General features: G+C 45.6%; 1 protein-coding gene across 1 annotated transcript in view; it reads left to right on the top strand.

Moving 5' to 3' along the window:
* Nucleotides 1–21,483, top strand: part of LOC147665165 (killer cell lectin-like receptor subfamily B member 1B allele C) — a 95,676-nt gene that overhangs the window by 45,199 nt on the left and 28,994 nt on the right. The gene's annotated exons all lie outside the window — the stretch shown is intronic.

Raw genomic sequence — 21,483 nt, 5'->3', positions numbered from 1 at the left:
CATTGATCTTGACTCTGCTCTTCTCTTAAACACATACTTCCACATTAATCTTGACTCTGCTCTTCTCTTAAACACATCCTCTATACTTCCACATTGATCTTGACTCTGCTCTTCTCTTAAACACATCCTTCCACCTTGAACTTGACAATGCTCTACTCTTAAACACATCCTTCCAGCTTGATCTTGACTCTGCTCTTCTCTTAAACACATCCTTCCACCTTTATCTTGACTCTGCTCTTCTCTTAAACACATCCTTCCACCTTGATCTTGACTCTGCTCTACTCTTAAACACATCCTGCATCCTTCCACATTGATCTTGACTCTGCTCTTCTCTTAAACACATCCTTCAACATTGATCTTGACTCTACTCTTCTCTTAAACACATCTTGGCATTCTTTATTCCATTCATAAACAACTCCTTTCATTAACATTCGCAAGAGAGGTCTCAGTCTGCATGCAAAATCCGGCACAAAACAAGAGTAAAACTCACATATGCCAAGAAAAGATTTAAGAATTGTCTTTTCTGATGGAGCTTTAGATTTAACAATTGAGTCTACTAAACTCAACTTTGGGAAAATACCATTTTCATTCACCAAATGTCCCAGGTACTCAACCTCTTTAACCCTGAAAACGCACTTGTCTCTTTGTAACACAACACCATTCTCTTAAAATCACAACATTTCATTTAAAATCTTGCCATGTGTTGCATTGTCAGGAGCAAAGATAAGCACATCATCCTGAAATACAGAAAGACCTTTGATGCCCTTCGGCATCTCTGACATTAGGCGTTGGAATTCAGAGGCTGCCGAAGAGAGACCAAAGGTCATGCGTACATACTGAAATGTTCCAAACTGTGAAACAAGAGCTGTGAGATTTCTTGAATGTGGAGCAAGTTCAACCTGGTGGTAGGCTGAAGCCAAATCTAATTTTGTAAAGATCTTAGCATCCTTAAGTGTGGCCAACATTTCATTAATGTTCGGGAGAGGATGAGAATCTATCCATATCTCCTTATTCAGGCAAAGAAGGTCAACACAGACTCTCAACTCACCATTTTGTTTCCAAGCCACTACTAAGGGGGACAACCATAAAGAGAACTCCACCGGTTCAATTATTCCTTTAGTACACAAAGATTCTAATTCTTTTTCGAAGTCTTGTCTTATACTAAAAGGGACATTCCTTAGTTTATGCTTAACCGGGGAGGCACCTTCTTTTACAATAATTTCATGTTGGAACCCTTTTATCTTGCCTAATTCCCCAAAGAATACATGTGGATACTGGCTTACAAGATCTTCTAGATCAGGATGGTCTCTTATATCCTGGTCTAAGTACCATTCCAAATAAGCCTTGGTGGAACCAGCCCAAAATATTCAAGCCTTTATGAACTACATACATTTTTCCAGCTATCCTTCGCCCCTTAAACTCAAGGATATCTTCAATGTACCCTGATAGGTTGATTTCATTACCTTCATAGTTTATTGCTTTTCTATACGGAGTTAACAAAGATCTATTAGGCCAGAATGTTTTGAATAATTCTAAAGTAATCATTGTAACACGTGCCCCAAATGTTTGACATACTTTAGCAAAATTGCCTAACTTATTACAATTTTTACACACAACTGACTTTGGCGGACACCTTGCACCACCAAAATGTTGTTTAAAACCACATCTAAAGCAAATATTGGTTCTTGAAAAAAATGGGTTAGTATTGTTCCATGAATTCTGTCTATCAAAACTTCTGTTTTCCAATGTTTTAGTGTCTTGAATTTTACTGTCTTTTGTTTTAACTATAGAAACTGGTTCTTTCTTCTCTTCCTCCAACTCTTTCGTTGATAACTGAGATGTCTCGATACTCTTAGCCACTTTTATAGATTCTTCTAATGTTGGATTTCCAAGTGACAAAAGTTTCTGTTTGATGTTTTTATCAACACAATGACAAATAAATTGGTCCCTAACTAACTGATCAGTAAAATTTTCGAATTGACATTCAGAAATCAACCTCATAAGTGCTGTGATATAAGTGTCTACATTTACTCCAGTTTGTTGTTTGCGTTTGAAAAATTTGTGTCGGAGCATAACTATACTGGGTTGTACATCAAACCTTGATTCTAGTTTTTTTAATGTCTCTTGGTATTCATCCAACGGATTATTTTCATCAACAGTAATAGCTGGAAGATATTTAAGAATTTCTCTACCTTCATACCCTAATGAGTACAATAGCAAATATTTCCTTCTTTCTGGTCTGAACCTTGACGCACCAATTGCACCCAAATAAGTTTCAAATCCGTCATACCACTGTTTCCACTTTATAGGTGGATCACCCGGTGTTTCTAAAAATGGTGAATGTGGTGCTACACTCTGCATTTTTACTATATGAAGTAGTGTGGCTCACTGGTTAGAGGCGGCAGACCCGAGAGCAGAGGACGGCCCGGGACCAGGGTTCGATTCCCGGCGCGGCAGGTTTCTGGACCAGGGTCAGCGGACTCGATAATTCTCTCGCCTCGGTGCCCACTCTGATCAGCGATCACACTCGGCAACTCTGGGCATTAGCTTGCCTCATCTTCACTAACGGCCCCACCAGACCGCCGGGGATGCCTGGTCTCACCCTGGAGATACCCATTAAGGGACCATCTCTCAGGGAAGCCAGGAAGGGTTTCGCAGCGGTCGAAGCGCCTTGGGACCCTACGGGTAAGTAGTGCGCTATATAAATGCCAATACATACATATATGTATAAAAACAACTTGGTAAGAACTAGTGTATTAAAAATTGTAAAAGTACTACCAAAAAGATCCACTAGATGTCAGTGTAGAATTAAATATAAGTAGATTTTGTAGTTCCAAACTATAAACAGAATATGCTGTGTGTATCAGCGTTGTTGCAGCAATTATCTATTAAATTGATACTCCCAAATGTGTAAAAACGCTGTAGAAATAACGTTCCTAAAATTCAATACAATTGAGAATTATGGCCGTGCACATCAGTGTGCAACTTCACTTATCATCAAAATGTGCAATGCTGTGCACATCAGCGTGTTGTTAATAGATGCAATTCAATGCTGTGCACATCAGCGTAATATTGTTGGAGGATATGTGCAATGCTGTGCACATCAGCGCTTTTATTTAATCCACTTGACAATCGTGCCCAATAAGTGAACTCAATATAAATCAAGTCAATTGAAGTACTATACAAGTACAATTTTCCGCTCCCTTTGTGACACAAGAATTTTCGTGCAATGCCGCTCCCTTTGTGACACGTTTGGAATTTTAGTGCACAAACCATCTAAACTTCAAGAGACACAGTCAATTATGACATCATTAAAATGGAGATGCGTCTCACTTGTGGAATGCAAAAGGACGCCAGTGCCGAGATGACCTCATCGCGCTTCCATCCTTAAACGTAGAGTTCGTTACAGTGAAACGCATACGCTAGGATACGTTCGAGCATGCGTTCCTGCTCCCGTTTTTCCTTTCCTTTACTTTTAATTATGCTTCCACCCTGCTCCCATTTCATCTAAAGACGTCCGCAAGTATAAAAAATTTCTTTCTTACTTTATTCATCGTCAGTTGTGCTCCGTTGATTGTACGATTTACCTCTTTTTTGGAATAAGATTCTTAAACAAACCTAAGCTACTACATGGGTCTTCCTTTATAATAAATAAGACTCTAAAACAAACCTAAGCAACTACACTCTTCTCTTAAACACATCCTTCCACCTTGATCTTGATTCTGCTCTTCTCTTAAACACATCCTTCCACCTTGATCTTGATTCTGCTCTTCTCTTAAACACATCCTTCCACCTTGATCTTAACTCGGCTCTTCTCTTAAACACATTTTTCCCCCTTGATCGTGACTCTGCTCTACTCTTAAACCCATCCTTCCACCTCGATCTTGACTCTGCTCTTCTCTTTAACACATCCTTCCCCCTTGATCGTGACTCTGCTCTACTCTTAAACCCATCCTTCCACCTCGATCTTGACTCTGCTCTTCTCTTTAACACATCCTTCCCCCTTGATCGTGACTCTGCTCTACTCTTAAACCCATCCTTCCACGTCGATCTTGACTCTGCTCTTCTCTTTAACACATCCTTCCCCCTTGATCGTGACTCTGCTCTACTCTTAAACACATCCTTCCACCTCGATCTTGACTCTGCTCTTCTCTTTAACACATCCTTCCCCCTTGATCGTGACTCTGCTCTACTCTTAAACACATCCTTCCAGCTTGATCTTGACTCTGCTCTTCTCTTTAACACATCCTTCCCCCTTGATCGTGACTCTGCTCTACTCTTAAACACATCCTTCCAGCTTGATCTTGACTCTGCTCTTCTCTTTAACACATCCTTCCCCCTTGATCTTGACTCTGCTCTTCTCTTTAACACATCCTTCCACCTTGATCTTGACTCTGCTCTTCTCTTAAACCCATCCTTCCACATTGATCTTGACTCTGCTCTTCTCTTTAACACATCCTTCCACCTTGATCTTGACTCTGCTCTTCTCTTTAACACATCCTTCCACCTTGATCTTGACTCTGCTCTTCTCTTTAACACATCCTTCCACCTTGATCTTGACTCTGCTCTTCTCTTTAACACATCCTTCCCCCTTGATCGTGACTCTGCTCTACTCTTAAACCCATCCTTCCACCTCGATCTTGACTCTGCTCTTCTCTTTAACACATCCTTCCCCCTTGATCGTGACTCTGCTCTACTCTTAAACACATCCTTCCAGCTTGATCTTGACTCTGCTCTTCTCTTTAACACATCCTTCCCCCTTGATCGTGACTCTGCTCTACTCTTAAACACATCCTTCCAGCTTGATCTTGACTCTGCTCTTCTCTTTAACACATCCTTCCCCCTTGATCTTGACTCTGCTCTTCTCTTTAACACATCCTTCCCCCTTGATCTTGACTCTGCTCTTCTCTTTAACACATCCTTCCCCCTTGATCGTGACTCTGCTCTACTCTTAAACACATCCTTCCAGCTTGATCTTGACTCTGCTCTACTCTTAAACACATCCTTCCAGCTTGATCTTGACTCTGCTCTTCTCTTTAACACATCCTTCCCCCTTGATCTTGACTCTGCTCTTCTCTTTAACACATCCTTCCCCCTTGATCTTGACTCTGCTCTTCTCTTTAACACATCCTTCCACCTTGATCTTGACTCTGCTCTACTCTTAAACACATCCTCCCACATTGATCTTGACTCTGCTCTTCTCTTAAACACATCCTTCCACCTCGATCTTGACTCTGCTCTACTCTTAAACACATCCTCCCACATTGATCTTGACTCTGCTCATCCCTTAAACACATTCTTCCATGTTGAACTTAACTCTGCTCTTCACTTAAACACATTCTTCAATATTGAACTTGACACTAGTCTTCTGTTAAGTAAATCCCGCATCCTTCCACATTGATCTTGAGCCTGTATAAGAGTTTATTTTTACAGTTCTGTCTGCAAACATGAGAGTTTGTAGGCTGCAGGGGGCCAGGCCTGAGAGGGGGATTGTGTCATAATTACATGGCCACAAAGTGATAGCCTAATACAGAGGTCTTTAAACTTTTTTAGATTATGCCCCCCCCCCCCAGCTGAATTTATTGAGATGACGGGGCCCCCCCACTACCTGACAGAAATTTCTAGAATCTGGTACAGTACTTTATCGACTGCCATCCGCATATCTAAGGCCATATCCGGCGAATAATGGGAAACAGAGTAAGAGTGTTTAGTAAACTGCAGGTTTGTGAGTAGGTGTAGTTAAATGACAGAGGCTTATTAACCAGTCCAAATAAAAGTTTTCCAGGATAAATTGTGCGCAAATCATTTTTACTGGGGATTTACGTATGCAGTTGAGTCATAATGGGACACTGTTATTTGGAGCAGCCCATTCACCTCCAAAGTAATTACCCTCAAGACAGGTAAATACCTTTTCTTTCCATAGCAAGCAAGGAAGGAAAGGATAGTACCTCTATTTAACAAGCATTGGCATAGCCAATAGGCCTTGCCTTTGGGACCTTGTAAGTAAAAAAAAAATTACGTTTAAGACTTTACGTTTACATTTACTTCGTATTTAGGATGCAGTAAATGTAAACGTGAACTCTTACACTTCCTTTATTTCTTTTTTTACTTACAAGGTCCCAAAGGCGAGACCTATTGGCTATGGCAATGCTTATTTTTCCTTTTGATTGGTTAACTTGCATACCTCCAGATGTTCCATGGTTTTGCAATGTCTCAAATTCTTCGCTTTCAAAATGACAGTCATACCCTGTGACTACAGCACAGAACAGGTTATAGATCTCGGCTCAGGAGTGTCTGGAGCTCTAATGGTAGATATTTGTGATCTTGGTGCCCAGTTGTTAGTGTAACTGTCACCATGCTTAAAAACCAATCGATCAGGGAGATAAAGGCAGAAATAAGAAAGCAGCCACTGTACTTCAAAGGAGACACAATGTATTAACTTTCCATTTGCACATACCCTTCCACCTTACCTAACATTGCCCAAGCTGATTTGAAACAACCTAGTGTTGTCCACACCACGGCCCTGTTATATAAGCAGTGCCGCTGGAATTAAGTGGCTGAGGCCCTGCTGGGGGAGAAAGCTGTGGGCCCGTTTGGCAGCTGACGGGAGGAGAGCTCATGACTACTTGAGGAGGCTGCCTAGATGAGATGGCCCAGCGCAACTGAACACGAACAGCGGAGGTGCCCGGAGAATTGCGGAGGGGAGATAATAGTGGTGGACGGGGCCCAGAGTGCGGCGAAACCAGTAGCACAGAAGTGCGCGCATGCTGCAGTGTCGTCAGAGGGGAGAGGACCACGCGGCCGGTACTTGTCGCAGGGCAGTGCACTGGCCCTGGATGACTGAGCTTGGCCTGGCGCTGCAGGAGGGGCAAAGAAGGAGTGGGGCCGTGCGTGGAGTGACAATAACACATTGGTTTCCGGAGGAGGCTGGGTCGCGGCTCATCTGCTGGCGCTGTGGTGGCCAGGGGGCGGGGCGCACCATAGCCGATTGGGCTCTTATGAAGCCTGGATTTTGTCGACACCACTGGACATCTGATTGCGGAAGGGGGCTGTTGGCCTAGGTGCCGTGACGCTGGGGCACTGATACCTACCTACCTGATAAACGAGACACCTGCCCTCCTCTTGGGAAGAAGCGGAGGCTGGTGCTACTCTGGGACCCCGGGGTTCCGAGGTGAACACACTTGCACCTGCCCAGTGGCAGGCAGTCTGAACCATGGGGAAACCAAGAGGAAAGCAGGGGGGAGGGACCCAGCCACCGGATGGTGACTTGCAATCCCAGGCCGAATTGGACGGAGCGGAGGAGGCCCAGGACCCCCAGTTGCAAAAACAGTTTGACCGTGTACTTGAGGCGATTACTGAGTCGCGCACAGCCCTGCAACAAGACATTGCACAAGTAGCGACAGGGCTGAGGCTGGGGCTGCTGAGGGCAGATCACTCTAAGTTGGTGGATTGGGTGAAGCAGGCGGAGGTAACACTACAGGATGTAGCGCCGGCCCAAAAAGTGCTGGAGTGCAAGATGGTGGAGGTGATGGATCGTGCCCAGGCATTGGAGAAGCGTGCGGAGGATGCGGAAAGCCGGAATAGGCGAAACAACATTCGCGTGGTGGCCCTAACTGAAAAAGTGGAGGGATCGGATATGGTGCAGTTCCTGGAGCATTGGTTGAGGACCGTGGTGGCGGCAGAGGGCTCATCTCCTTTCTTCACATTGGAACGGGAGCACAGAGTGCATGCTAGGCCGCCGCAACCTGGGCGCCCCCGCGCCCGGTGGTAGCCAGGCTCCTGCACTATAAGGACCGAGACCTCCTACTCCAGAAGGCACGGACAGGATGGGCCATATCAAGTCGATAATGGTAGAGTGACTATATTCCCGGATTACACATTGGAGATCCAGCGCCGTCGCACTTCATTCCTGGCAGTTAAAAGAGAGTTGAGAATGGAGGGCCTTCAGTACTCGTTGCTATTTCCAGCGAAACTGAAAATTATGCTGGATGGTGGCCCTCATTTCCATGACACCCCAGAAGACGCGTGGGCATGGCTGGAAACTTACAGGGCGGGAACGGATCACCAGGGGTGACGCTTACGGGAGCCCTCTGCAGGACTGCCCCAGCGCAAATCGCAACGCCTTCGACGCAGGCGGCAGGGTGTGCAGAAGCCGTCGCAGTCCCAAACAGAGTAGGAAAGACAGGACACGTTGGAGGCGGTGACGGCATTGTCCAGTAGCCAGGTATTGCAATCGCCAGGGAGCACGGACACAGAGCAGGATAAACCTCAATCGGACACTGAGACCTTGGACGTTGGGAGTGTTCGGTTGCCATAGATCACGCCGGCCACGGCGGATGGACTCCTGGATGAGTGATGGATCGAACTTCCAAGGCCGGGGGGTGCCAGGCTGCCGGAAGAGCTGTAATCAAACCATGGACTATCCTGCAGTTGTGAGCTATTGGCGCAAAAGTGTATTGAGTGGATATTTTGAGAAGGCCGTGCTGGGGCGGGACAGCACCTCAATGCAATGTGATTTATTGAATTACTGACCGGTTCACAGGTGGGAGAAGTTGGCTGTGTTTTGTTTTCTTTTTTGGGGGGATCGCTGCAGGACTACTGCAAGAGTGAGGGCGGTCACCCGTTGGCACTAAGACCCCCCCATTGCCCTTAAGGCATGCCCGCGGTGGCTACTGCTGGGCTTAGGTGTGCGGTCTGTGTTGGAATTGGTTTGGATGGGGACTAACAGTTTTGTTTTAGGACCTGTTCCTGGGTGGGTGGGGGGGAGGGGGAGTTGGGGGATTGGTTGGGGTAGGGGATTCACTGGTGTGTTCATTTCTGCACGAGAAGGGGAAACAAGGGTGACATGTGATGATGGGGGCAGTACCTGATTTGCAATTCATCACTTGGAATGTACGGGGGCTACACATGATGACAAGGCGCCACAGAGTTCAAGAATTTTGGTCAGGAGAGGGGTACATATAGCACTGTTCAAGAAACGCACCTCACTAAGTCGTAGGGGCTGGCGCTGCAGCGTAGATGGAGGGGACAGGTCTTTAGAACATCTTATTCGGCGTTTGCGAGGGGGGCTTTGGTCTGGGTCAGGGCAGGTGTCCCCTTTCAGGCAACTAAGCAAATGATAGACAGTGAAGGAAGATTTTTTGCAGTTGAGGGGCGCTTGTATGGCAGGGAGGTAACGCTTTGTAGTATATATGCCCCGTATGTGGATCAAGCAAGATTCCTGGATCGAATGTCCCTGTACTTTGGCACATTACCTAGTAGGCCCGATAATACTGGGGGGGGATGTTAACTCCATAGCTGATACGGTCATGGACAGGTCTCACCTCCCCTTACCGGTGTCCCCAGTTCGCAGATTGTCAAAGTACAGACTTGAGTGGCAGACTAAATGGAGTTTGGTGGATGTATGGAGGACACATCAACTGCAAGAAAGAGACTATTCTTATTTTTCGGCGATGCACAAGCTTCATTTTTGGCTTGACGCTATACTGTGTTTTCCGCTTCGGTGGTGCCGTCCATAACCCATTCTGAGTACCTCACCAGGACTCTGTCTGATCACAACCCGCTGCTGGCTAACCTACATTGGGCAAGGGAAAAGGCCGAAATCCCTATATGGAGATTGCGACCTGAGACGTTGGATGACCTGGAGTTCTGGACTTTTTGGTTCCGTCCAGAGGTGTCAGGGAACAACACCCAAAGACCCCGGAGTTCCACCTGTCTTGGTGCGCAAATGAACAGAAACACGGGCTTCTCGGTGGTGGCGTCAAAGACCAAAGGTTTATTACTGCAGGGACACAGAAGTCACAGAAACCACACATGGGCAGATTCTAGGAGCCTGTTCAATTTGTACAAAGAGGGTTGCTCCTTATATACTAAATTTTAAGCTGGGGGCGAATTCTTTACATGTAATACATTCTCAAAACCTTTGTGTCTAAAACAATAAATATTTGGCGTTACACAGGAACCATCGATAATATCTGATGCCAAACATTACGAAGAGGGGTTCCCACTAGTTCATCACAATCCCTTGTCAATATTGCATTCAAGAGCCGGACCGCCTCATTGTAAATTTCGTTGCCTCCCCCTAATAAAGATTCAGAAAGAAAGGAACGGAGCCAGGTGTGGAAGATAGAAAAGTGGGATAAGGGATGTTTGTGGGTTGTAAATGGGCAAGGCTACCGGCTTCGGCCGCCTAATCATGATCGGGACAATGGACACGAGAACCAGTTCAGTTGGGCTGGCCTCGGGCAGAGGAGGCAGCCTTTGTCGAGTCATGCAGCTACAGCGTGATCTGGTTTAAGGTGCACGTGTCATGAAAGAGGTGAATCTTCGGCTAAGGCTACGTGTCCTTATTTGAAATGAAGTGATCAGAGGTTATTGCGTATGTGAGGGCAAGAAACACAAAATGGCTGCCATGATCTAAGATGGATGCCGTGGGTAGATCAGAAATGTGTTCATAACAGGAGTGCTCTTGCTCGTAGCATAGCGAAAACACCAGGATATGCTAAATGGATCATTTGCGGTTCGCTGATACCAATATTATGTATTTCCGACAACATTGAAAACACGGGTTCAAATCGTCACGGAACCTCAGACCCTCCTTTTGCCCTTACATAGGCAATTACTCAGTCTATGTCAGAATCTAGTTCTATGCTCATCAGGTCAGTGACATGCTGTTGTATCATCATCCTTTCTCGTGCCTTTTCTCCAAACGCAGGTGGTTTCCTAAAACAGGTTGCAGCACAAAGGCTACACAGAGCTGGACCACACTGGATAATCAGGCAGCATGAGAAGAGGAATACTAAGATGACACCAATGACCATTAGAACCTTCCATCCCCACGCTGATATCAGAGTCCAAAACCACTCCATGAAGGACCAGTTTCCCTTGTCTACATGAATAGAGTCGGAAATCTTGTGTAGCTTAGAGATCGCCTCGTAGACTGTTGGAGCATTATTAGGAATAAAGACACAGCAGCTCGATTGGATCATTCTGCATACCCCACCTCGATCTGCAAGTATAACGTCTAGAACCATACGGTTCTGCAATGTCATGAGTCTATCCGCCTGAAGCTCAGCTGTCAAATTGCTAAGGGCACCAGCAGTTTCGGTAATAGTAGATTCAACTACCCGTGTTAGCTGACGTATGTTTCTACTATTGGCCATAGGCCCCCAGAACGGAAGGAAGCCTTTGAAGAAGTCTCCAGCTTCCTGACCAGCGGTATCTTCCTTGCTGAAGACACCTCTCGCTACTCTGGTCCTGTGGTAGTCAGATGAAGCAGTGTATGTTGGAGGCAACAATCGAGCAATATAACATGAACCTGAAAAGTCAGCAGGTAACCATGTATATGCTCGGTCTCGACAGATGAAGTAGGTACCCCTAGCAGTAAGGAAGGCAGGGGAAGAGTTAGCCGGAAACACATAAGTCTCTACGCACTCACTCCTCCCTAGCTGAGCTCTCGGATTTCTCCCATTACCTTGCAAACAGACCTGACCTCGGTGAGGTACGACCCAGATTGGAGTTGAGCTTTTACGCTTGCTTTCTCCCAAACTAAGGCGATACTCTGAAGAATTCCAACTTAAATATACTCGCAATTCGTCTCTAGGGTAAGATGGAGTATTATTGACGTCCTTGATCATGTCAATAATTCCCTGAACTAAGGCTTTGTTGGCAGAGTTATATTTAGTGGAACGTGGTGGACGCGGAGGATAGGTTTCAAGGGCATAAGCAAAGATGGTTTGAAGGGCCTGAAATGATCCATTGTAGCTGAAAGGCAAAACCAGATAGGGAATGCCTTTATCCATAGTGTGGGGTATCAAGCCACACACCCAGCAATCTGTAGTGTTAACTACCAGTTGGTGTTGGTGCAAGAGCTGTATAAAAGTGTTGTTAATGAATTCTGAGCGTCGAGCGTGCTCGTGTTCAGGAAACGAGTGAAAAGAGTGTATAGAGGAAATAGTAGAAGTAGCAGGATTAAGGGGAGGTACTGTAGTTACTGGCACAAAAATCAAACTCATACCGAAAACGATTCCACCCACCAACGTTATCAAAACAATCGAAAATGTAATGGCACATTGTATTAAAAAGCATTTGCCGTGAAGAATTCTGTAAAGTCTGTTTCTGCGAACATAAATCACATTTTCTCGTTGCAGCGCAGGAAGCTCCATCTTCTACAATCCGCTCGCGACCACTGATGATGTGTACGTAGATGAAAATGCCTCTATCAGCCCTGGGAGTTCCCAGAACCAACAGAAAGATCGACCTTGTGTCAGACCCCCGCAGATTCAACTAAGCACACAGCCACGACCCTACGGCTACCCAGACGGCAAGGCAATTTTAAAAACAATAAAACAATAGCAAACTTCCTGGCTGAAGGCAAAAGTTCAAAATATCAAAATATCACAATAGGCAGTTGCCTGCTTTATTTGTCCATTTTACGAGGTCGTAAATTGTATCTTTGCTTTGCAGGTACTGTTTGATCGGCAAATAGCGTATCACTGGTAGCTGTTGCAGTGTTCAGGTTCGCAGGTGATAGAGGTTTTTCTGATGCAGGGGACAAATGTTCAGAGTTCAAAGGAGTCTTTTCAGGAGGAGAGTCAGATTTCGGAGTGTCAGTAATCAATTCGGCATCGCTGAAAGGGATGAACTTTGGTGTGCGTTCAAATTCGCCGGCACCAATTCCCTTCTTCACCCAGTCGTCGTAAGGAAGTGGCAAAGGTACACGCTTAATATGAGATGCGTGTACCCAATGCTTGCGACCAGCTACACGAACTGCTGTTCTCGTTGCAAGCAGGACCTGGAAAGGGCCGACGTATCTGGGCTGAAGATTCTTCGTCCTCGCGAAGTTCCGGATTACAACTTGGTCGCCGGGTTTCAGCTGATGCCCTGGACTCTCCGGAGGCTTTGGCAATGTATCGAAAACCTGTTGGTGAATAAGACTCAATTTAGCAGTCAAGTCGTAAAGGTAGTCGATCAACATAGGATATTCTAGAGAACAAAACTCTTTAGGTCTTGGCACACCCCAAATATTTGCCGGGCGGCCAAAAACGATCTCATACGGGCTAAGCCCCACTCTAGAATGTACAGTTGCTCTCGTTGATAATAAAGCCAAAGGAAGTGCGTCTGGCCAGGACAAACCTGTGGAAGCTTGAATTTTGGCTAGTTTTAGTTTGAGGGTGCCATTGTAACCCTCAACTAAACCAGCAGACTGGGGATGGTTTGCACTGTGGAACTTCTGTTTTATGCCTAGGCCGGCACACACACTCTGCATAACTTTCCCTATGAACTCACTTCCGTTATCTGACCATACAATCCGTGGCATACCATATCTAGGGAAATATTCTTTGAGAAGAATTTTGGCAGTTGATAGGGCAGTATTGTCCTTTAGTGGGTATGCTTCGATCCATCTGGAAAAAGCACAAACTACCACCAGGACGTATTTCAGATTATTACAGCGATCCATGTGAATGAAGTCTAACTGAATCACTTCAAAAGGACAGGAAGGCGGAGCGAAGTGACCAGCAGGAGTTGGAGTTCCCTTGCCAGGATTATGCATCAGGCATACCATGCAATTTTTCACCACTCTCTCTGCACACTTACTGATCCCATCATTCTTCCAGACTGGAGCCAACATCTTACAGATTCCTTTAGAACTTATATGCGCTACTCCATGCGCCATCGTCACCACTGCAAGCACATACGCATCAGGCAACATCCAACGCTGCTGTTCTGTCAAATCAATCCAACACCCATTCGAATCCAACTTGCCCGTACTCTCTCTCCATACACGTTTTTCCTCCTCAGTTGCCTCTTTCTGAATCTCTTTCACACTTTCCATTGTATCCTCACACATTCCAGATTCAGCAATCCACCTTGCGGACGTAGCAACATACATTCTACTCATCATGTCTCTAGCTGTCTGTTTAGCGGTCTCATCAGCAAAAGCATTCCCACGACCAACATCATCCGTGATTGCTTTATGAGCACTGCACTTCACAATCGCAACTTCAGTCGGCAAGGTTAGAGATTCCAACAAGTCGTTAACTAGCTGACCATGTTGAATCTTAGTCCCATGGGACGTAATGAAACCTCTTTCTTTCCACAACCGGCCAAAACTATGGGCCACGCCAAATGCGTACTGACTATCTGTAAAAACATTCACTCTCTTTCCCTTAGCTAAAACACACGCTCTGGTTAAAGCTATTAATTCTGCAGCTTGGGCAGAATTCTGACTCACTCTTGCAGTCTCCACAATCGTCTTCAAAGTCGTTACTGCGTAAGCAGCAGTCACATCACCATTCTCCAATTTAAAACATGACCCATCCACATACAACGTGCCATCTGGATCTGATAATGGAGTGTCCTTTAAGTCAATACGTCCTTTTGTCTCTTCCTCCGTTCTAAAACAACAATCATGTGGCTCGGAATCACTCGACTCTTGATTAGCCGGCAACAGCGTTGCTGGATTCAATACATTACATCTTTTGATCTGAATATGACTCGCTAGTAATGTCAGCTCGTAACCAGATAGTCTCGCACTGGTAAGGTGTTGTGTCTTGGTTCGGTTCATGAGTGTATCCACCGCATGAGGAACCATGACCACTAGCATGTTGTTCATCACCAAACCAGCAGATTGTCGAATGGAAGCCGCAGCTGCCGCTGTAGCTCTCAAACAACTAGGTAACGCTCTAGCTGCCGGATCCAATGTTGATGAGAAATACGCACAAGGGCGTTGTTTATCACCAAATGTCTGTGTCAGAACACTCAACGCGCAACCTTCTCTCTCGTGAACGTAGAGCGTGAATGGCTTACTGTAATCGGGTGTACCCAATACAGGAGCTGAACACAATGCTTTTTGTAACTCAGAAAAACTCTCCTGACATTCGGCAGACCATGGCACCGGACTCGGAACATTTTTCCCAGTCAAAGCTACCAATGGTTTCGCTAAAAGAGAAAAATTTGGGATCCACTGCCTACAGTAAGAGGTAATACCTAGAAAGACACGTACTTCTCTCTGTGTGCGGGGAACACTCATCTGCGTAATTGCTTTTATTCTCTCTGGGGTCAACTTCCTTCCCTCCTTTGACAAGAGATGACCTAGGTAGGTCACTTCTTGGCAGCAGTATTGCATTTTTGAAGGTGATACCTTGTGATTCAAATTGGACAAATGATGCAATAACGAAACCGTAGCTGCTTTGCAAGTTTCCTTGTCATCGGCAGCCACTAGAAGATCATCTACATACTGCACTAGAGCAGAACCTGGAGGAAGGACAAAGGAATCTAACTGACTTTTTAGTGCTTGACTGTAAATAGATGGGCTTTCACAATAGCCTTGTGGAGCGCGTTTAAATCTGAAACTTCGACCTCCTAGACAGAAGCCAAAAATATCTCTGCTTTCTTCGGCTATCGGAATGCTGAAAAAGGCATTCTTCAAGTCGATGACTGAAAACCAAGTAGCTGTAGCAGGGATCAATGTTAACAAGGCAGTAATGTCTGGAACCACAGGAAACTGCGGGACCACAATCTTATTGACTTCTCTGAGGTCGATGACAAACCTATACACTGGAGGCTTTGTAGGATCAGTTTGTTTCAAAATTGGTAATACAGGACTATTACAAACATTTCCTCTAGTTTCTTCAACCACACCTTTCTTAATTAAATCTTGCACAATCAATAAAAGTGCACGCTCACCTTCACTAGATATTTTGTATTGAGGAATTCTTGGAAATTTCACATTTGCTTTCAAAGTTACTACATATGGTGGTATTTCTAAAAGGCCTACATCATTAGGACCAGTCGCCCAAAGAGAATCAGGGAGTGAACGCAGCTCTGGCGGGAGTGCATCCATTGACAAGTACATCGGAGAGGTGATTCTTTTACCCAATGTAAGCTGTACCCCTTCCGGAGAACAGTACAATGTCGCATATAGGCGTTTTAACAAGTCTAAACCAAGCAGATTTTCATTACAACCTGTCGTCAAAATCAGTGGTGCTTTTAATTGGCACGGTCCAACAGAAATAGACAAAGGACCAGATATGGGGTTGTAAACAGGGGCGCCTGAAAAACCTACAGAAACATTTGTTGAGCCGGACAAAGGTGCGCCAGGGAGTTTCGCATGAATGATAGAACTTTTTGCGGCACCAGTATCCAACAGAAACGGTTCGACTACACCTGATGTTGCTACTGCGACATAAGGCCCACTCTGATCCACTGGAACTGATACTACTCCCTCTCTCTGTCCATGGCTGTCCTAGTACCCATTTTGCTGAAATCCCTCATCCGCTTCACAATAGTCTTCAACAAGATATTGTTGAGATCTATTTTGCTGGGCAGACTGTCCATTTCGTTGATCAAAGTGATTGGAAGGACGATCATTCGTCTGTGGAGGCATAGCACCTCGCCCTCGACCTCTAGAATTCTGCACAAAACCACCACGACCTCTTTGAGCTGCTGCTGGATTATTTTGCGCTAAGATCGGACACTCATTCTTGTAGTGACCCTCTTTCTTACAGTACGCACACTGGTTCCACTGATTTTGAGGTCTAGGTGAACTATAATCTGTCCTTTGATACGAACCTTGCTGCGTGTACGTCTGATTCATGCGAGGCGGATACGCCTGTTGCAAAAGAACTTTAGTCTTTAAATCTTTCGTTTTCTTGTCTGATTTCTCTTTTTCCTCTTTATCCCTATTTTCATAATACTGTGCAGTTGCAAGTATTTGCGCAGTTGTAGAAACAGCCCACGCACTCTCTGAATCCTTTAATTTATTGCATAACTCAGGTAACAAATTATGCACGAATTTATCGACAAACAGTCTCTGTCCTCCTTCTGTGCTCATATCCTGACCACTATGATCTACAAAAGTCTCTTCGAACCTCGTGAAGAAGTCGGAGACACTTTCGTCTTTCTTCTGCCTGCATGCGGATAACTTGTCCCAATTAACACGCAATGCGGGCATCAGAGTCTTCATTAAGTCTATTATCCTACCTGGAAGATTAGCAATTAGGGGTTCGGGTTTTGCACCACCTGTTTGCTGACCATCCGTTGCAATGATAGCTGCCCAATCACCACCTAGGGCAACTGGATGATTCTCTCTACGAATTTTAGCCCAAATTGGTTGCGGAACTACATTTCCAAATAACATATCGATGTCTGCTAAGTTCATTATACAAGCCTCAACTGTTTGCGTCAGTTCTTTATAGTATCCAGCAGGGTTCTTACGCGGGTCTGGCAAGGCCTGCTTCACTGCTAGCACTTCGGCTCGCTTCCACGGAATGTGTATCCACACCCTTTGGAATTGCGCCGGAGCAGCTACAATACCATTAACATTGTCAGCTTGCACAGCTTCGCGCCCAATTGGAGGAACCTCCGTCATTGGATATTGGCGACTTAGCTTCGTCTTACCTTTCTCTAAATCTCTTGGTGAACGAAGAGATGGATCATTTCTAAAACTTAAGATCAGTTCCATCGCTTCTTCTATATTTTGACCTACTATCATTCCTGCAGCAAATTCTTTCTGAACCTTAATTAAGTCTTCTAAATTCGATTCAACATCATCTTCTTCTATCTCCTCACGTAACAGCGAGCACATCTCATCAAAGACATACCGTTGCGTTGGTTCCTTCCACTGCATAAATGTATCTAGCACATCTCTCGTACTATATCTCCTACTCTTCGAAATCCATCTGAGAGCCGTGGAATCTAAAATTCCCCGTTCCTCAGTGCTTGGATGCTGACTGCGTCTCTGAACAGAGTCAGAAGTAGGAGTCTTAATTAAAGTTTTATAGAAAGGAGACAGAATGTTAGAAACAGAATCAGTGATTCTTCGACGAACGGAAAGTGGAGTCAACACACTCGCAGACGTAGAGAACACAGTAGAGGTAGGAACAGATAGCGGAACAGTAGGAGTATCGAGGAAGATACTTTGTAGAACAGTAGGTGTAAGCGAGACAGATACAGGTATAGAAGTCGGCAACCCAGGAGGAGGAACCGTAGGAATATTCACATTAACCACAGAAGGTACAGGAGCTTGATTCTGAGGGGCAGGAGCAGGAATACCAGGTTGTCCAGCAACCGGCAATTGAACATTCGGTAAAGGTGGAGCCGTAGCACCATGTGCATACGGTGGAGGTGACCGTAACAGATAAGACAACAGAGGATCGTTTTCGGGGTCCTCTAGTATCTTAGCTGTTTTCGATGGCAAGGCAGGATAGCACTTGTCAATCGCCAAATTATGCTCTCTAATGGCCACCTCTATGGCCTTCTCACACTCATTATCTTGCAGCTGCTTAGCCGCTTGCTCCAGAGTCAACTCTTCTTGCTCTTTCTGTTCTTTCTTTAACCTCTTTATTTCTCTCTGTTTGGATTCTTTTCGCTAGTAACGGAAAGAATCAAACATTGCCGGCCGGGCTTTCTTCCTAAACAATTTCGCTTCTAAATTATCAAGAATTTCGGGGTCAAAACTACCATGCAGTGGCCAACTAAGGACACCATCTTTCTCAGTGTATCGGACCCACACCTCATTATAAGATATAGGACCCACACCATGTTTACAGTACAAGTCACATAAGGGAGTCCCAATCGGAGGAACCAGACATGAGTCCTCCAATCGTGAGTCACTGTTGCAACCAAAACAAGACAACATACAGTTTCTCCGACTTACCATTTTCAGTCCGGAACAAAAAAACAAACAAAACAAGAAACAGATATGTACACCTGAACCAAGAACTTAGGCCTACCAAAACGAACTGATGTATCGATACCCAAACTAAACCAAATAGATTATCGTAACCAGAACAACCAGTGATAATCTTACGAAACCAAACCAAACCAAGAACCAAAAAGCATTTTAACAACCCTCACGAAGTAACCAACTAGCAATCACTAAATACTTAACTGAGGCACTGAAGACGTCACCAAGGAGAAACCCGTCACGTTTCGCTGTACTAAGGGCTGCACCTCGGGTCCAAGACAGGGCGACGGTCAAGGCAACGGCCCACTGCAGCCGTCCTGAACGGGAACCCTCGTGGAAGAGAACTTCGGGCCACTTTTGCGATATGCCGGGATCGATGAAGTGGGGCGCCTCCCTCAGGAATCTTCACACGAAGCTTCTCGAACTCTTCAGGCTTTTGGACCGGTACCGAATGACGTCGCCCAACGTTGGGCGCCAATTGGAGTTCTGGACTTTTTGGTTCCGTCCAGAGGTGTCAGGGAACAACACCCAAAGACCCCGGAGTTCCACCTGTCTTGGTGCGCAAATGAACAGAAACACGGGCTTCTCGGTGGTGGCGTCAAAGACCAAAGGTTTATTACTGCAGGGACACAGAAGTCACAGAAACCACACATGGGCAGATTCTAGGAGCCTGTTCAATTTGTACAAAGAGGGTTGCTCCTTATATACTAAATTTTAAGCTGGGGGCGAATTCTTTACATGTAATACATTCTCAAAACCTTTGTGTCTAAAACAATAAATATTTGGCGTTACACAGGAACCATCGATAATATCTGATGCCAAACATTACGAAGAGGGGTTCCCACTAGTTCATCACAATCCCTTGTCAATATTGCATTCAAGAGCCGGACCGCCTCATCGTAAATTTCGTTGCCTCCCCCTAATAAAGATTCAGAAAGAAAGGAACGGAGCCAGGTGTGGAAGATAGAAAAGTGGGATAAGGGATGTTTGTGGGTTGTAAATGGGCAAGGCTACCGGCTTCGGCCGCCTAATCATGATCGGGACAATGGACACGAGAACCAGTTCAGTTGGGCTGGCCTCGGGCAGAGGAGGCAGCCTTTGTCGAGTCATGCAGCTACAGCGTGATCTGGTTTAAGGTGCACGTGTCATGAAAGAGGTGAATCTTCGGCTAAGGCTACGTGTCCTTATTTGAAATGAAGTGATCAGAGGTTATTGCGTATGTGAGGGCAAGAAACACAAAATGGCTGCCATGATCTAAGATGGATGCCGTGGGTAGATCAGAAATGTGTTCATAACAGGAGTGCTCTTGCTCGTAGCATAGCGAAAACACCAGGATATGCTAAATGGATCATTTGCGGTTCGCTGATACCAATATTATGTATTTCCGACAACATTGAAAACACGGGTTCAAATCGTCACGGAACCTCGGACCCAGTGTTCCATAGGGAGGTGGGTGAGGGGATACCAAACTACTTTAATGAGAACGCAGGCACCGCTTCTACTAGGGCAGTGGAATGGGTCGCCTTTAAGGTGGTGGTAAGAGGGCTATGCATAAGTAAGTATGCTGGAGTAAGGAAGGCCCTATTGCAGGACGTTGAAAAAGCTGAACAGAGGCTGCAGTTGGCAGAACAGGCGAGACTGGAACACCCGGAGAATCAAAAGGAGGTAATAGAGGCTAAAGAGACGCTGGCTACAGAGGTAGAGAGGTTGCCCTGTTTTGATTACAAAAAATAAGTTGAGAAGGTTCATGCGGAAGGTGATAAGGCTTGGACTCTGCTGGCATGGCTGGCTAACCCAATACCGTGGGGCTCCCCGATCTTGGCACTAGGGGCGGAGGTGAATAATATGATCTATACTCAAAGTGGGATCATGAATAGGTTACGGGACTATTATGAGAAGCTCTACGAGAGTGCATTAGAAGCGGGTGAGGTAGATATTGAGTCCTTTCTAGAGTGTGTGACTCTTCCGCAGTTGGACGATGTACAGGTGAAGCAGCTGGACCGGGACATTACACTCAAGGAGATTAGGTGTGCAATTAAGCAGATGGCGCGGAATAAGACCCCGGGAGTGGATGGCTTGCCCGGTAAATTTTACATGCGCTACGTGGACTTGCTGCCGCCAAGGCTGCTGGAGGTCTATGGAGAGGCCCGGGAATTGGGACTGCTCCCGATGACGATGCGAGAAGCCCTCATAGTTCCATTACTAAAGCCAGGTCGGGATGGCACGGACACAGCAGCGTATCGCCCTTTATCGATGCTATCCACAGATTATAAGATCTTAAGTCGGATCTTGGTATTGTGCCTGCTACAGCATATGACTAGCCTGGTACATAAGGAGCAGGCTGGGGTTATCCCAACCAGGAATACTGCTACCAATGTGAGGAGATTGGTGAGGGTTTTGGGAGAGGCCTGCGAAGGCTCCCCCATGGCTGCAATCCTATCAGTGGACATAGAAAAGGCCTTTGATAGCCTAGATGCCTGATGCTCCTCCTTTAGTCCCCGTCTCATGCCCGATCTCCTAAAATTAATTATTCTCCCATGCAGCACCCCAATTCAACGCCAAACCTGTCCTGAAGAGGATCCCGAATCATAGAGGATCGAAACGCCGTCGACAACAACAGCGCGATTTCACGGCGCACTACCAATAGGCTTATCACCATGTCAAATTGAACTTGTTTATTTGTATATATTCAATGTGAAAGCCTTTAACTGATTGTTTCCATCACTTTGCGCCAACCACGCTGTCCTTCACCTTCACTTGCGTCGTCACTGTCACTGCGTCATCACATTGTCACC

Source organism: Lissotriton vulgaris, unplaced genomic scaffold, assembly GCF_964263255.1.
Source record: "Lissotriton vulgaris unplaced genomic scaffold, aLisVul1.2 SCAFFOLD_3274, whole genome shotgun sequence".
NCBI classification, from domain to species: Eukaryota; Metazoa; Chordata; class Amphibia; order Caudata; family Salamandridae; genus Lissotriton; species Lissotriton vulgaris.
The sequence above is the reverse complement of the archived record's forward strand: the minus strand, read 5'-3'. Positions and strand labels throughout refer to the sequence as shown.